Below are 12,498 nucleotides of genomic sequence, written 5' to 3'. Positions count from 1 at the left end.
ATACCATAAAACTATGGCAACATAGGTATTCCCCTGTACTAAGCACAATTCAGCAGGAACAGTCCCCTACGTTTTCTCATAGTCTGTACAGAAAGATCCCATAAAACTATGGCAGCATAGGTATTCCCCTGTACTAAGCACAATTCAGCAGGAACAGTCCCTAGGTTTGCTCATAGTCTGTACAGAGAGATACCATAAAACTATGGCAGCATAGGTATTCCGTGTACTAAGCACAATTCAGCAGGAACAGCCCCCTAAGTTTGCTCATAGTCTGTACAAAGAGATACCATAAAACTATGGCAGCATAGTTATTCCCCTGTACTAAGCACAATTCAGCAGGAACAGTCCCTAAGTTTGCTCATAGTCTGTACAGAGAGATCCCATAAAACTATGGCAGCATAGGTATTCCTCTGTACTAAGCACAATTCAGCAGGAACAGTCCCTAGGTTTGCTCATAGTCTGTACAAAGAGATACCATAAAACTATGGCAGCATAGTTATTCCCCTGTACTAAGCACAATTCAGCAGGAACAGTCCCTAAATTTGCTCATAGTCTGTACAGAGAGATTACATAAAACTGTATACAGATTCCTCTAGACAACCTGCTTATTTTCCCATAGCTTCACTGCACTTTACCTTCTGTCTCAATACATCCTCAAGCTTTCATGTTATTATACTGTGGCTCCTCTGGGAAACTAATGCAAGAAGTACATGCTGGGTAAGGAACGGGTACAGGGACAAAATGAAGTGGCAAAAAGTCCAAAAATAGCCTCGGTTACTTGGATAGAACTGTGCCAGTAATAGACTTGGGGCCGGCTAGCTCTCATTGCCCTTGGCTCTAATTCACCTTTGTGCGACTCCTTTGTTGGCTGCTCTGTGATCACAGGGAGAGTTACAGTAACGAGTCACTTTCCTCTTACATAACTGCACTGTCCGTTCTGACTTCAGAACAACGATTAGAACTGTAACAGTTTAACAACGTGATATTGGTCACTGCTCAAATCTTATATGTTAGGAACCAAAAGAAATGGACAGATAATGCTCAAAATTGCAAGCGAACTGGGCCCATTACACCAGGGATTATTAAATCCAGGGATTGAATTTAAAATTTGGAATTTCGTGCATTACATTGAATCCCACTGCGTTAAAGGGGTTGTTCACCTTTAAATTAACTGTTAGTATGATGTAGAGAGTGATATTCTGAGATAATTTGCAATTTGTTTTCATGTTTTATTATTTGTGGTTTTTGAGTTATTTAGCTGTGTTTTCAGCAGCTCTCCAGTCTCCATATTTTTCGGCAATCTGGTTGCTTGGGTCCAAGTTATTCTAGCAACCATGCATTTATGTGAATAATAGACTGGAATATGAATAGGAGAGGCCTGAATAGAAAGATGAGTAATAAAAAGTAGCAATAACAATACATTTGTAGCCTTACAGAGCATTTGTTTTTTTTAGATGGGGTCAGTGACCCCCATTTGAAAGCTGGAAAGAGTCAGAAGAAAAAGGCAAATAATTAAAAAACTATAGAAAATAAATAATGAAGACCAATTGAAAGGCTGCTTAGAATTAACCATTCTATAACATACTAAAAGTTAGTTTGAAGGTGAACCACCCCTTTAAAGAACATTAAGTTCAAGCTGCTGGTTTACTGTTACCAGGGTCGTTCACTTTTAAACCCTTTCCAGTTTTCAAGTGGGGGGGTCACTGACCCCTATCTAAAACACATTCTCTCTCTGTAAGGCTACAAATGTATTATTATTGCTTCTTTTAATTCTTTAATATTTTTATTCAGGCTTCTCCTATTCATATTCCAGTCTTTTATAGAAATGAGTGCATGGTTGCTAGGGGAATTTGGACCCTAGCAACCAGATGGCAGAAATTGAAAATCAGAGAGCTGCTGAATATAAAGTTAAGTAGCTAAAAAGAAAAACCACGCAAATAATAAAAAGTGAACCCCAAGTGCAAATGTATTTGGACTGCACCCCCTCCCCTGGGCTCACAAATCAGAACACACAGAAATTGCGTACAAACTAGCGATCAGACGCGCTTCTGTGCGTTATTACTCCGGGTACAGACAGCGCAGCAGCAGATCCCGCCCCAATGAGCGCTGCTGCAGCAGACCCCGCCCCAATGGGCGGAGCAGAGGCGGTATGAGCCCAGGCATCTCTCACACACACAGTCTGGCCGGCGAGTGAGCGGCTGGAGCAGGTTATTAGTGGCGGGGAGAGGACGGGACGTTACACCTGGACTGGGAGCTGCAGGGGCGGCGACGTGTAGCTTCTTCCGTGAACTCCGTGCGCTGAGCTGTTTCTGCTGGAAGGAGAGGTAAGTCCGCTGCCCGGAGAGTCTGTGCTTCTTCCTCCTCCTCCAGGCGACCCTCCCGACCCCTCTCCTGGGAGTCCCATTGCACTGCAGGTGGCACCTCATTATATAACCAGTAAAAGTGGCACCTTCACCCCAACTGAATCATTGTCCATATCTATTACTGACTCCTTTATCCTCTGTCCCACTAACAGACATTCTCTCTTATCCCTTCAGCTCCTCCCCAAACTTACTGCCAGTGTCTCCCTTACTGGATATTACTGACACCTCACCCCAAAACACTGACATTTCCACCTCTGTCCCACTAGCACCCATTCACATTGGATATAGCACCCATTCACATTGGATATAGCACCCATTCACATTGGATATAGCACCCATTCACATTGGATATAGCACCCATTCGCATTGACAATAGCACCCATTTCCATTGGCGATGGCACCCATTCACATTGGATATAGCACCCATTCACATTGGATATAGCACCCATTCAAATTGGATATAGCACCCATTCGCATTGACAATAGCACCCATTTCCATTGGCGATGGCACCCATTCGCATTGGCGAAGAGCACCCGTTCGCATTGGCGAAGAGCACCCGTTCGCATTGGCGAAGAGCACCCGTTCGCATTGGCGAAGAGCACCCGTTCGCATTGGCGATAGCACCCGTTCGCATTGGCGATAGCACCCGTTCGCATTGGCGATAGCACCCGTTCGCATTGGCGATAGCACCCGTTCGCATTGGCGAAGAGCACCCGTTCGCATTGGCGATAGCACCCATTCACAATAGCACTGACACATCGTTAGCAATACTGATTATTAATGGTAATTTCACCCCAGCTGGTTGCTAATAGCATCGCCACCCACTCACGCCAAAACTGCCATCTTTATATGTTGATGTTCCTGCTGTCATCTCTCTTCATTGCAACTGCCACTTTCATTCATTTCACTGGCAACTTTATATTCTCTTGTTACTGTTCATCCTCTGCCGTTCCTGCTGGCACCTTCACCCAAATGGAAATATGGAGTTATCAGACCAGCTAAGAAAAGATGGAAAGTAACTACGCTGGCACTTTAATTGGCACTTTATGCAACTATACTGGTGTCTTTATCCCTCCCCACTGGAACTGCAGTATTTCCAAAAAGCATATTTTTTTTTGCAACTGACCTGAGAACTAATATCTTCACCCACTGTTATTATAGTGACACCTTCATAGCTACCCTACAATTATCCTGGGATCATCGTAACTTCTTACTGGAACCTCCTCATTGTTACTAACCTTTCCTTTTGCAACTGCTCTGAGGCTTCATGTCGTCTGTTTATCAGTGCACTGCTGCTATACTTCCTACGTTCACCTTTCTACTTACTACCCAGCCTCCCTACTACAATTACACCAATACTTTCACTCCTTCCCATTATCCTACTATACCCTATCCCACTGTTACTATAGGCACCATCTCTCCCTACTATACCTGCTATCCCACAGTCACACTCCCTTCCCAGAGACTATTATCCACTGTTACTATAGGCACCATCTCTCCCTACTATACCTGCTATCCCACAGTCACACTCCCTTCCCAGAGACTATTATCCACTGTTACTATAGGCACCATCTCTCCCTACTATACCTGCTATCCCACAGTCACACTCCCTTCCCAGAGACTATTATCCACTGTTACTATAGACACAATCTCTCCCTACTATACCTGCTATCCCTCAGTCACACTCCCTTCCCAGAGACTATTATCCCACTGTTACTATAGGCACCATCTCTCCCTACTATACCTGCTATCCCACAGTCACACTCCCTTCCCAGAGACTATTATCCCACTGTTACTATAGGCACCATCTCTCCCTACTATACCTGCTATCCCACAGTCACACTCCCTTCCCAGAGACTATTATCCACTGTTACTATAGGCACCATCTCTCCCTACTATACCTGCTATCCCACAGTCACACTCCCTTCCCAGAGACTATTATCCCACTGTTACTATAGACACCATCTCTCCCTACTATACCTGCTATCCCACAGTCACACTCCCTTCCCAGAGACTATTATCCACTGTTACTATAGACACCATCTCTCCCTACTATACCTGCTATCCCACAGTCACACTCCCTTCCCAGAGACTATTATCCCCACTGTTACTATAGGCACCATCTCTCCCTACTATACCTGCTATCCCACAGTCACACTCCCTTCCCAGAGACTATTATCCACTGTTACTATAGCACCATCTCTCCCTACTATACCTGCTATCCCACAGTCACACTCCCTTCCCAGAGACTATTACCCACTGTTACTATAGACACCATCTCTCCCTACTATACCTGCTATCCCACAGTCACACTCCCTTCCCAGAGACTATTATCCCACTGTTACTATAGACACCATCTCTCCCTACTATACCTGCTATCCCACAGTCACACTCCCTTCCCAGAGACTATTATCCCACTGTTACTATAGACACCATCTCTCCCTACTATACCTGCTATCCCACAGTCACACTCCCTTCCCAGAGACTATTATTCCCACTGTTACTATAGGCACCATCTCTCCCTACTATACCTGCTATCCCACAGTCACACTCCCTTCCCAGAGACTATTATCCCACTGTTACTATAGACACCATCTCTCCCTACTATACCTGCTATCCCACAGTCACACTCCCTTCCCAGAGACTATTATTCCCACTGTTACTATAGGCACCATCTCTCCCTACTATACCTGCTATCCCACAGTCACACTCCCTTCCCAGAGACTATTATCCCACTGTTACTATAGACACCATCTCTCCCTACTATACCTGCTATCCCACAGTCACACTCCCTTCCCAGAGACTATTATCCCACTGTTACTATAGACACCATCTCTCCTACTATACCTGCTATCCCACAGTCACACTCCCTTCCCAGAGACTATTATTCCCACTGTTACTATAGGCACCATCTCTCCCTACTATACCTGCTATCCCACAGTCACACTCCCTTCCCAGAGACTATTATCCACTGTTACTATAGACACCATCTCTCCCTACTATACCTGCTATCCCACAGTCACAGTCCCTTCCCAGAGACTATTATCCACTGTTACTATAGACACCATCTCTCCCTACTATACCTGCTATCCCACAGTCACACTCCCTTCCCAGAGACTATTATCCCAGTTCACTGGCTGTCAAAAAGTTAGTTTTCCAGCCTCCCTTTGCATACTTGGGACAGTCACCCCTAAGTTCTCAGTTTACTATATGCCCAGTGGAATGTTTTTGTCAAAGTGACATATGTATATGTATATAAACTTACTGACCTGGTGTTTGATGCTTTATAAATGATTTACTCCCTGTTGCTTTTTTGCTATTGCTCCATGGTACATTTATAATGAATTCAGAGAGAACCCCGTGTTTACATCTAGGGACCCCCCAGTGAGTGGCCCGATGGCTAATGCGACTCTTCCCTGGGGGGATTGGCTCACTCCCTGCTCACATTGGATCCACTTGAAATAATAACAGGGAGATTATTGATTATTTTATGATTGCCGAGGCTGCTGCCGGCAGTAAGCGTCTCTCGGAGTGGAATACACGCAACTAAAAATACCTCCTATATCCCCGGTTTCTCTATCCACCGCCCAGTGCTGCTCATTCGTACTTGAAGCAGAGACTGCAGATGGATCCATACTAAAACAATTGCACTCGGAGAAGCCGGGACACTCAGTCGGGTGAGCCGGGGACATTGAGCCGGTCGCTGATATTATAACCCACAAACCAGAGATATAAATATTATATTATCTGCCATTGTCTCTGTCTCTCCATCTGTATTTCTGTTCTGCCTGCTTCCAACAATGCTCATTAAAATCGATGAGTGACAAGAAATACATTTGGCAGCTTCAGAATCTGTGGGGCTGCAGGAATGGGGGTCTTTATGTTCAGACTGGGGGGGGGTGTATGGTGTGGTTTGACTTCTTCTGGAAGGTTAATTGATCAGTGGGTGAGAAAATAAAGAACCACAAACACTCTGTAGATTTATAGCAAGTTGTTATATAGCCAAAAATGATCCATTAGTGTCTTATAGTTACTATTTTGGATTAGAATACCTTTGGGAAATGATACCCTTAGTAAGCAGCAGTCCTGCCCTGCTTTATGGCAGCTGAGATTCTAGCTATCTGTATAACAGAGCATTCTGTCCCAGTGGCTGCACAGATCCTATCTGATCCCCATTGTAAGCAGCAGTCCTGTCCTGCTTTATGGCTGAGATTCTAGTTATCTGTATAACAGAGCATTCTGTCCCAGTGGCTGCACAGATCCTATCTGATCCCCATTGTAAGCAGCAGTCCTGTCCTGCTTTATGGCAGCTGAGATTCTAGCTATCTGTATAACAGAGCATTCTGTCCTAGTGGCTGCACAGATCCTATCTGATCCCCATTGTAAGCAGCAGCCCTGCCCTGCTTTATGGCTGAGATTCTAGCTATCTGTATAACAGAGCATTCTGTCCCAGTGGCTGCACAGATCCTATCTGATCCCCATTGTAAGCAGCAGTCCTGTCCTGCTTTATGGCAGCTGAGATTCTAGCTATCTGTATAACAGAGCATTCTGTCCCAGTGGCTGCACAGATCCTATCTGATCCCCATTGTAAGCAGCAGTCCTGTCCTGCTTTATGGCAGCTGAGATTCTAGCTATCTGTATAACAGAGCATTCTGTCCCAGTGGCTGCACAGATCCTATCTGATCCCCATTGTAAGCAGCAGTCCTGTCCTGCTTTATGGCAGCTGAGATTCTAGCTATCTGTATAACAGAGCATTCTGTCCCAGTGGCTGCACAGATCCTATCTGATCCCCATTGTAAGCAGCAGTCCTGTCCTGCTTTATGGCAGCTGAGATTCTAGCTATCTGTATAACAGAGCATTCTGTCCCAGTGGCTGCACAGATCCTATCTGATCCCCATTGTAAGCAGCAGTCCTGTCCTGCTTTATGGCAGCTGAGATTCTAGCTATCTGTATAACAGAACATTCTGTCCCAGTGGATGTACAGATCCTATCTGATCCCCATTGTAAGCAAATTAGAAATAATATGAAATTATGTAATTTCACTACTAAATTATTTTCTAAAGCAACCTTTCAGCTTAAATATAATATATGTTGTGTATCTTTGTATTATTGAAGTCCAGGTATGGTGAGATTTGGGGTGAGTGCTTATTTGTGCCCTGGGTACCCCTGGAACTATAGAAGGGTGACTGTTACCCCAATGTTTCTATATATCTGTAACCTTGTTATGAGCTAAAGGGGCCCAGTCTGAAGGCCAGTTAGGGGTAGATTTGGGGTGAGTGCTTATTTGTGCTCTGGGTACCCCTGGAACTATAGCAGGGTGACTGTTACCCCAATGTTTCTATATATCTGTAACCTTGTTATGAGCTAAGGGGGCCCAGTCTGAAGGCCAGTTAGGGTGAGATTTGGGGTGAGTGCTTATTTGTACCCTGGGTACCCCTGGAACTATAGCAGGGTGACTGTTACCCCAATGTTTCTATATATCTGTAACCTTGTTATGAGCTAAGGGGACCCAGTCTGAAGGCCAGTTAGCGGGAGATTTGGGGTGAGTGCTTATTTGTACCCTGGGTACCCCTGGAACTATAGCAGGTTGACTGTTACCCCAATGTTTCTATATATCTGTAACCTTGTTATGAGCTAAGGGGGGGGCAGTAACACTTTTGTCCCACAGTGGAGACCAGGTTGTTTTGTTACATTTGGTATTTATATTTAACGTTGTTTGTACAAATAATCTAAGAGGAGGATCTGATTTCTGGCACAAGATACAAGTGGTTTCGCAGCTGGAATTCTCTGGAGACTTGAAACTCGAGGTTTGCACAGGAATTATGGGTGATTTCAAAATAACTTCTAAATACACTTTGCCTATGGAAATGATTTTTGAGGATTATTAGTGTTGTGAGAAATGCGATAAACCCAAGCTGGTACGTTAGAAAGAATCATTTCAAGGTCAATCATTTTCTACCATTTTGCCTGCAGTTGGCCTTCTTTGTGTTCTTCAGAGTGTTGATGGATGGAACTTCCACTTTTGCACTGACTGTGGCCATTTTCTCTGTTTATTAGAAGGAGTCCTGCCTCTTGGCACTCTGTAGAACACACAGGGGACCTCGGGTCTTCACTTGTGTTGTTTATTTGCTTTAAGGTGTCTCAATAATTGCTCCACCCTGGGATGTAGGTTATTGGGACACTTTCTCTATGGAGACACTCCTTGTAGGAGAAGAAGTCAGTAGCTGGGAGTTAAATGGAGGCTGTAATTTAGGGCTGTTGGCCGTTTGAATTAATTTCATGGCCATTTAGGTGTTAAGGTGGCCATACACGGATAGATCCGCTCGTTTGGCGATGTCGCCAAACGAGCGGATCTCCCTCCGATATGCCCACCTTGAGGTGGGCAATATCGGGCTGATCCGATCGTGGGCCCTAGGGCCCAACGATCGGATCCTAGCGTTCGCCAAACGGGCGGTCGGATTTTTAATCCCATCCGATCGAGATCTGGCCTACTTTCGGCCAGATCACGATTGGGGAAGCCCGTCGGGGGCCCCCATACACGGGCCAATAAGCTGCCGACTCGGTCTGTCGGCAGCTTTTATCGGCCCGTGTATGGCCACCTTTAGAATGACAAATGCAAGCTCACAGTTTTTAAAAGCACAAATAAAGATTTTCCTTTCTCCTTGTGAGATTAGAGTTTAGAAGGGATTACAGCTTTAAGCACACAAGCGTTCCACTAAAGAAAGGGCCCTCCGCCTTTGATGAAACAAGAAGATGACGGGAAGAAGTGCAAATATCGCTTTTTTGTAGCCTCGTCCCCCTGGTATGAATGTTCTGCCGCCAGCATCTGTGTCTTTCTTTCATTCTTTTCACGTGGGGCGAGGAATGCCGGAGTGAGCTTGCATACTTTCTGCTTATCTCCCTGCTCTGCTGTTGAACTGGGATTTGTCCTGGGATTGTTCAGCCGGTGTTCCAGCAGAGATCGTCAGAAAGGCGCTCTGTATCTTTAATTAACTCCTTCTGTAATCTCTTTAGCGAAGCTCGTAAGCGTGCCCGGTGAGACTTCCGCTATCGGCCAGTCTTCATCTTCAGGCATCTGCTCGGCTTCAGTTTAATCTCATAAAGAAATAATCTGTGTGTATCCGGAGCCTCTTTCTGTTTAAACAAAGGGCTGCCCCTGGTATAGACTGGGCACGATGCTTAAAAATGCCCGCTTGGCTCTTGGTACTACCATAGAACAATGGGGACCGGGCTTCACAATCTTCTCAGTGATTCCTAACATAGTATTTACTTTATACTATAATATCAAAAAATTCAACTACAGTTATGGGACCAGTTATCCAAAATGCTTGGGATCTGTGGTTTTCCGGATAACGGATCTTTCTGTAATTTGGATCTTCATACCTTAAGTCTACTAGAAAATCATGAAAACATTAAATAAACCCAGGAATCCGATTCTGCTTCCAATAAGGATTCATTTTATCTTTGTTTGGATCAAATACAAGGCACAGTTTTATTATTACAGAGAAAAAGGAAATCTGTTTCAGAAACTTTGGATTATTTGATTATAGTGGAGTCTAAGGGAGGCAGCTTTTCTGTAATTCAGAGCTTTCTGGGTAATGGGTTTCTGGATTTCGGATCCCATACCTGTATATTGCCCAGATGCAAGTCTAAATTGTTAATTCAAGACTAGAAAGGCGGTGTGCAAAAAAAAAAAAGAAAAAAGTGTGTAATCTACTATTTTTTTTACACTTTGCTCCTTCTTCCCTTTTGGAAAATTCTTCCAAGGGGTGCCAGATAAGGGCTGTGGTTGGCTATTAAGTGACCCCTATGTGGACTGGCAGTAGAGTCCTGCACCAGGTCAGGTACCCGTGGGTTACCTGCAAAAAAGCCTGCAGGTTTGGGTAGAACTTTCTGGTGCAGGTATAGACGCGGGTTGGGTTGCGGGTCTTCTCAATGGCGAGTTTTACTCCTTTACATATGTTTTTACTACTTTTTTCTGATCACACCTACTTCTAATGGTGTCACCTCCGGTTTACAATGACAGGACTTCTTGTTTCTTGATGGTCAGCGGGTCGGGAATCTGGCTGCGGACAAGGCACGTGCGGGTCCAAACGTATTAGAATGCGGGTCTGGGTCGGGTTGGGTTTCAAACATTGGTTCGTCGCAGGACTCTAGCCTATAGGAGGTCTTGGATGTTGGTTTGGTGAGCAACATGTTGCTCGCAGGCTACTGGTTGGGGTGCTCTGGCCCAAGGTCTTCCTTAATGACGACAAGTCTATCCTTGGAATCCCTGAGAAGAATAATGTAAGATGGTGGCAAGACACTGCCATAGAAAGATTCCTGGACTGGGGCATTTTTATTCCCGAGAAGGAGCACCACCCTGGGGAATAAAACATAACATTTTGGCACCCCCCCCAGTGAATTATAAGTTCCTTGTCATGGTAGTGCCTGGTCAGTCCTTAGTGGTGTTCCTTGCACTCTAGTAGCCATTTATAGGCATAAAATGATGTAGTTGTTGGGTAGTAGTGTGCTTTCTGTATAGTATGTGGCAGGGCAGGAACTAGGGGTAGGCACGTGCCTAGGGTGCAACAAAGTGGGCCACCAAGCCTTCGTTTGCCTACCTATCGTCACACATGGGGATGGGGCAAATTGGTGAGCTTGGCCCAGGCCTGTATGTTGTAATAAATATATGCTGCTTTTTATGCCTAGAACTGCACCCACTCTTTGTAAATGTGTCCCAGCAAGTGTGCAGATCCAAGGCCTATGGGGGTTATTAAGGCACTGCAAAAATGCCGATGTGGTGAAATGCTGAATATGGGGAGCGCCGTCTAGCACCTGCCTGAAGACACATTGCCAATGCCCTATTTTCCCATAATATAAGATTCTTTCTGTCTCTCGTGAGATATAAATTTGCATAGGCTCTCAGGTTTCTACAATGAGCTACAAAGTCACATCAAATTTACGTTCCTGTTTTATAGCGCCGAACAAATGAGAAATGAGTTAAAAACAAAACAAAAAAAAAACCACACACATACAACCTCGGTGCCACTTGGATAAGCCAGGTGCAGCTATCGAATCTTCACTGTCGGATTGTTACTGTCAAGGGCCACCAGCAGACTTAGTATTCAGCCTTTTCTTCATTAATTAACCCCTCCTGGCTGTTACCATGACAACTAGGGGCCTCGGTTTCTCCTTTAAAAAAATAAAAAGAAAACAGGCCTGTTAAATACAGAAGAAAAAGAGCTTGTTCCGCCCAGCGGTAACTTTACCCATTTTTTTTTCTTATTTATCATGCGGTTTGTGTTTTTCCACTGGAATAAGAATCAATGATTGGTACCAATGTACTCAAGGTGATACTTGGAAGCATATATTATCATGATTCATTTATAAGCAGATTCTTTCTTTCATATAAAGTTCCTGTGAACTAGTTTGGGCAGACACACCAGGAGATTAGTCGCCTGGCGACAAATTGCCTCTTCTTCGGGCGACTAATCTCCCCGAACTGCCTTGCCGCCGGCTACAATCTAAATCGCCGGCAGCGTGGCACTCGGAACACTTCGAGGCGAATTCGGAAAACAAATTGATCCGAGTGCCATCCCGCCAGCGATTTAGAGGTGACTTCGGAAAACGAAACGCTCCGAGTGCCATCTCATTGGTGATTTAGATTCTAGCCGACGGGGAAGGCAGTTCGGGGGGAGATTAGTTGCCCGAAGAAGAGTCGATTTTTCGCCAGGCGACTAAATCTCCCTGAATCTTCTCGTCTGTCTCTGCCCTTAGACTTGCACAATATTCTATTCTCAAACATACCCAGTAGAATAATCCTGTGGGCTAAAATGTAAGAGAAGAAGGATAAACTGATATTAAGGATCAGGGGGCATAAGAATAGATGATCCTGTAGCTGCTGGGAACGAGTAGTTAATGGAGGGCCTAGAAGGGGATTAGATTAGATCATTGTTCCCCAACCAGCAGCTCTCTGTTGCTCTCCAACCCCATGGATGTTGCTCCCAGTGGCCTCAAAACAGGAGCTTATTTTTGAATTCCAGGCTTGGAGGCAAGTTTTGGTTGTATAAAAACCAGGTGTTCTACCAAACAGATCCTCAATGTAGGCTGACAATCCACATAGGGACTACCAAATGGCCAATCACAGCCCTT

The 12,498-nt window shown here is 44.8% G+C and overlaps 1 protein-coding gene across 2 annotated transcripts in view; it reads left to right on the top strand.

Annotated features, from left to right (window-relative positions):
* Positions 1-2,172: 2,172 nt before the first annotated feature.
* The window catches only part of sulf2.L (sulfatase 2 L homeolog), a 143,647-nt gene continuing 133,321 nt past the window's right edge, over positions 2,173-12,498 (top strand). For both annotated transcript variants that reach the window (XM_041575710.1, XM_041575711.1), the window contains exon 1: positions 2,173-2,324. The gene's annotated coding sequence lies outside the window, so the exon portion shown is untranslated. The remainder of the gene's footprint in view (positions 2,325-12,498) is intronic.

The sequence above is a fragment of the Xenopus laevis genome, chromosome 9_10L, assembly GCF_017654675.1.
Source record: "Xenopus laevis strain J_2021 chromosome 9_10L, Xenopus_laevis_v10.1, whole genome shotgun sequence".
In the NCBI taxonomy this organism is placed as follows: Eukaryota; Metazoa; Chordata; class Amphibia; order Anura; family Pipidae; genus Xenopus; species Xenopus laevis.
The sequence above is the reverse complement of the archived record's forward strand: the minus strand, read 5'-3'. Positions and strand labels throughout refer to the sequence as shown.